General features: G+C 36.3%; 1 non-coding gene across 1 annotated transcript; it reads left to right on the top strand.

Moving 5' to 3' along the window:
* Positions 1–216: 216 nt before the first annotated feature.
* Positions 217–320, top strand: LOC148574188 (small nucleolar RNA R71). The gene has a single exon (XR_015906015.1). It is a non-coding gene; the product is annotated as a small nucleolar RNA R71 (small nucleolar RNA).
* Positions 321–5,278: the final 4,958 nt, after the last annotated feature.

The raw sequence follows: 5,278 nt of genomic DNA, 5'->3' as shown, positions 1-5,278 counted from the left end.
ATTGTATCAACATGGTTCAGCTCCATGACTCCCTTAGTGTTGTGTCTCTCTGATGCATAGTAGTACTCATTCTCAGCCACTGTCTCAATCACTTCAATGGCTTCTTCCACAGTCTTTTTCCTGTTCAATGAACCTCCTGATGAATGGTCTACAGCCTTCCTTGATTCATAAGACAGTCCATCATAGAAAATATGCAATTGCACCCAGTCATGGAACATGTCTGGTGGGCATTTCCTTGTCAAATCCTTGAATCTCTCCCATGCCTCGTAGAGAGTTTCACCATCTTGTTGTCTAAAAGTCTGAACCTCAGATCGAAGCCTATTGACCTTTTGTGGGGGGTAGAAACGTGCCAGAAACTTGCTTTCCACCTCGTCCCATGTTGTTAGGCTCCCCCTTGGGAATGATTCCAGCCACTTCGCTGCCTTATCCCTAAGTGAAAATGGGAACAAAAGCAATTTATAGGCATCTTCCTGGACTCCATTGGACTTCACAGTGTCGCAAATTCTCAGGAATTTTGTGAGATGTTGGTTTGGATCTTCATTAGCACTCCCACCAAATGAACAATGATTCTCCACAAGTGATATTAGCTGTGGTTTGAGTTCAAAATTGTTGGCCTGAATGGGTGGTTTCTGAATGCTGCTACCACAATTCCCAGAGGTTGGGTTTATGTATGAACTAAGAACCCTCCTCTCAGGAATGGCATTGTTTCCATCAGCTCTCTCATGGTTGTGAACTTCTCTATCCATGTTGAGATCTAGAGCTTCCTCAAAATTGTCCTCAGATTCTCCTTCAGATTCTTCTTCTCCCAGTATTCTCTTCCCTCTTGCTTCCCTTCTAAGTCTATGAAGGGTCCTCTCTGGTTCGGTATATGGAGGAGTTGATGTCTCTCCTCTCCTACCTGTCATACAAGAACACAGCACAGGCAACAAACAAGTGAAATACTCTTGGTTAATGGAAGAGTATGGTTAGAGCAGTTGAGGAATTAATTCAAACAGTTAGTGAGTCAGTGAGTTAGTTGCTTGAATTTAAAGGCATAAAGAAAGAAAGCATGTAACAGAGTGCAGAAATTAAAATTCAACAAGTACTTGTACTGAATTAATCAAAACAACAAAAAAATTGCTCAATCTAGTTAACTTCCAATTTGAGAATTGTCAATCGAAAACCAATCCCCGGCAACGGCGCCATAAACTTGATGCGCATAAACTTGTTATGCTACGATTTAGGAAATTGCACGATTGGCAAAATTCCTTCCGGCAAGTGCACCGGTTATCGTCAAGTAAAAACTCACAATAGAGTGAGGTCGAATCCCACAAGGATTGGTTGAGTGAGCAATTCGGATTAGAAGTGTGTTCTAGTTGAGCGGAATCAAGATTTAGATGAGAATTGCGGAATGTAAAATTGGCGGGAAACGTAAATGACAAGAAATTTAAATGGCGGAATCTTAAATTGCATGAATTAAAGAGCAGAAGCTAAATTGCTGAAATTAAAAGGGAATGGGGGTGATTACATGAATTGAGTTGCAGAATGTAAAGAGAAAGTGGAAATCAGAAATGGGGAATTCATTGGGTTATAGGAGATATTGAGATCTCCGAATCAAAACATGTTATCTCTTCCTCAACCAATGCGTTCATTGAATTTTGCTTGGCAATCTTATATGATTGGATCCCAATCCCTTGGCTCACCAATTCTCTCTAAAAACAAACAAATTCCCAATCCCTTGGTTTAAATGTTCATAAGAAGAGATGATGCTCGATCACTGATTTTACCACACAGTTTCATGAACCACAATTTGGTAGGATTACATGTCACAATATCCATCCAAACCCCAATCCAATTCACTGTGAGAAAGCTTCTCTAGCATGAATCCTCCATTCCTTTCCCAAGGTTCCGAAGGATTCCAATTATGGGTAGTTTCTTTCCCAAGACAACTACCCAATGGAATTAGATCGAGAAGCTTTCTAACAAAATTCAAGAGAAAAGATTGAAGAAGAAGATAAACTATTATTGATTCATTGAATTACAATAGAGCTCCCTAACCCAATGAAAGGGGGTTTAGTGAGTCATAGCTCTGAATTCAATTACAAAGATATGAAAACTAGCCAAAAATGAAAAGGTAAAAGTCCTTCCTAACTTAAATTCTATCCTATTTATACACTTTCTATACTGAGCTTCTGTTGTGTTTCTTGGGCTTTGAGGCCTCTCCCTGCTTTCCTTTTGCCTTGGGTTTATGATCCATAATCTTGATGAGGCTGCTGATCCAAATTCTGTAACATTCATTGAGCCAACTTAGTGATAATCAAATAATGACACATGACTCAACAAATTGAAATTTCAGACTCATCAATCCTTCAGGCCCAATCCCATAAACCATGATATTCAATTGGGTTTCATACCAGAGTAAGTTTAAGTTAATGTTTGTGCTCAAATACTAACTTAAACTGCAATATTTTTGGCCCAGAAACCTTCTCCAAGAGTGGTGTTTAAGTTGCAGTTTAAGCTTAAACTGCAGCTTAAACGCCAGACACTTCCAGTGATGCCTTTTGTGGAAGCACGTTTAAGCTTCAGTTTAAGGCTAAACTGAAGCTTAAACGTGGAAATGGAAGAAGGCAGCCCTGGAGGGTAACGTAGTCGAACACGTTTAAGCTTCAGTTTAAGGTTAAACTGAAGCTTAAACGTGGAGATAGGAAAGGCAGCCCTGGAGGTCGAACACGTTTAAGCTCCAGTTTAAGGTTAAACTGGAGCTTAAACGTGGAAATAGAGAAAGCCATACTGGAGGTCGAACACGTTTAAGCTCCAGTTTAAGGTTAAACTGGAGCTTAAACGTGGAAATAGAGAAAGCCATCTGGGAGGTCGAACACGTTTAAGCTCCAGTTTAAGGTTAAACTGGAGCTTAAACGTGGAAGCTGAGAAAGGTAGCCCTGGAGGTGTCGAACACGTTTAAGCTCCAGTTTAAGGTTAAACTGGAGCTTAAACGTGGAAATGGAGAAAGCAACCCTGGAGGAGAAAACTTGGTCGAACACGTTTAAGCTCCAGTTTAAGGTTAAACTGGAGCTTAAACGTGGAAATGGCTCCCTGGTGCATTTCCCATTTCTGGCGTTTAACCTCCAGTTTAAGGTTAAACTGGAGGTTAAACGTGGAAATGCTTCCTGAGTGGAATTCTCATTCTGGCGTTTAACCTCCAGTTTAAGGTTAAACTGGAGGTTAAACTTCAGTTTCAGCATTTCTTAGCCTTCATGATTCTGGCGTTTAAGCTCCAGTTTAAGCTTAAACTGGAACTTAAACTCCACATGTGATATTCAAGCTTCCTTTATTGATTTTGTTGCTTCCTTGCCTAGCCTCTTCTTTCCTGAAATCATCCAAACAATTGCATCAAAGTCTTGCAAAATTTCATGAGAATTCTTCCATTCATAGCATTCAAGTAATATAGCTAAAACTCATGGAATTTGCATCAAAATCATACTGTTTGGATGGTTCATTGCTTTGTTATTCATTTAACCATTCTTGGTTACTTTAAGCTCAAGAAAATGCATAAAACAACTAAAACTAACAGAAAAATGCTAGTGAAACTAGCCTAAGATGTCTTGGCATCAAAATTCAAATAATAGGTTAAACATCTGTGTTCATTGTCAAATATTAATATTTTTATGCATTATTTTCTTTGCTAAGAAGTTAAGTTTTATATTTATACAATTAGACCTTTTTTTGGCTTATTAAAATAATTAAATAAGTAAAAAATTATTCTTGTGGTAATGGTGTATTTTTGCTAATTATAAAGTATCCAAAAGCCTAGAATTTTCTTTTGGTTTGTAAGTACAAAAGTAGATGTTTGTATTTTTTTAGTGAAAGAAAGTAGCAAATGCAATTTTATTTTTTTAATCCTTGAGTTACAGTTTCGACCCAAAATGAGATAGAAAAGTATAAAGACTTACTTTCGATCAATTAAAATCTCCTTTCACATTATCATCAAGGATAAATAATCAACTAAAATACCAACCAAATTAAAACAATACACAAAGAATCCTATATCAACAATAAAGTAAGAATTAAAAGATTATAAAAATGCACAAAGAATGAACTGTTACAAAATAGAATATGTTAATGAAATTATTATCCTAAAGCTTTTTTGCAAAGACAAATTTTACTTAATGAATAATTGAATACATCGTTGTCTATAATAGATAAAATACAAATAGGTAGAATTGAATTTCTCACATAAACTTATTTGATTACAACAAAAAAAATAACATAAGGAGTTAAGTTGGTCTTTGAGAGTTTTTCATCACTGAAGTCATTGATGAATTCATAATTTCTTGTGGAGTGATATTTTTAGTCTAAAACCTCTCAAATTTCTTGCTTTTCAAATATGTTAGAATGGTTGTTGCAAGTGCAAAGTTGTTACTCGATCTAGGTACTCGAATCACCAGCACTACAGAAGCATATTTTCTGTTATCCCTGAACTTCTTTTCTCTAAATAAAATAAAATATAAATAAATAAAAATAATAAGCATCTTTAAAAAAAATCGCTAATAGTTATACAAAATCAAATAAAACAAAATTTATAAAGAACCAAAAATGAAAAGATGAGAATATAACACAATTTTCTTGTAATTTGTGATATATTTTTTATAACAATATCGAAGGGATGGATTATGTAACACCCTACCACACTGAGCTTTACGCTTAAGTAGAAAAGCAGAGGTGGTGTGGTATTACGACCTCTAAAATGAAAACATATATACGTATAATACTTGAAAGAATATAATAAATGAGGAGCCTTGAAGGATAGGTAAAACAAAATTGCAAAATTAAAAGCGCAACGTTCAAGAATAAGGATTTCTTGCGTACGAAAAAAGCTAAGATGCATAAACATATATATGTAAAAAGTGAGAATATAAGGTCAAAAGTACAAAATAACAAGCTCCTAACTCAGCCTGCGAAGCTAAGGCTGGCCGGAGAATATTTACATACATATATATGAAACCCATAACCCAAATTATAGAAAAGTAACCCTACTTCACCATACACCTCTAAGAGCTACAAAAGTAAAACAAGTTATTAGGAGAGTTCTATACGTATGGTCATATATAGACAATACACAAAATAATGTCCCAAAAGATCCACTTCGCTGCAGAAACTCCAGAGGCCTAGCGAGGTGCCTCTCGACCTGCATCTGAAAAATATAAATATCCATATGGAATGAGAACCAGGTGTTCTCAGCATGGTAAAGGTGCCACATACATAAGATATAAGGTCCCGGAAAAGCCAGAGGCAATACCAG

Source organism: Arachis ipaensis, chromosome B2, assembly GCF_059453495.1.
Source record: "Arachis ipaensis isolate K30076 ecotype BB chromosome B2, ASM5945349v1, whole genome shotgun sequence".
Classification (NCBI taxonomy): Eukaryota; Viridiplantae; Streptophyta; class Magnoliopsida; order Fabales; family Fabaceae; genus Arachis; species Arachis ipaensis.
The sequence above is the reverse complement of the archived record's forward strand: the minus strand, read 5'-3'. Positions and strand labels throughout refer to the sequence as shown.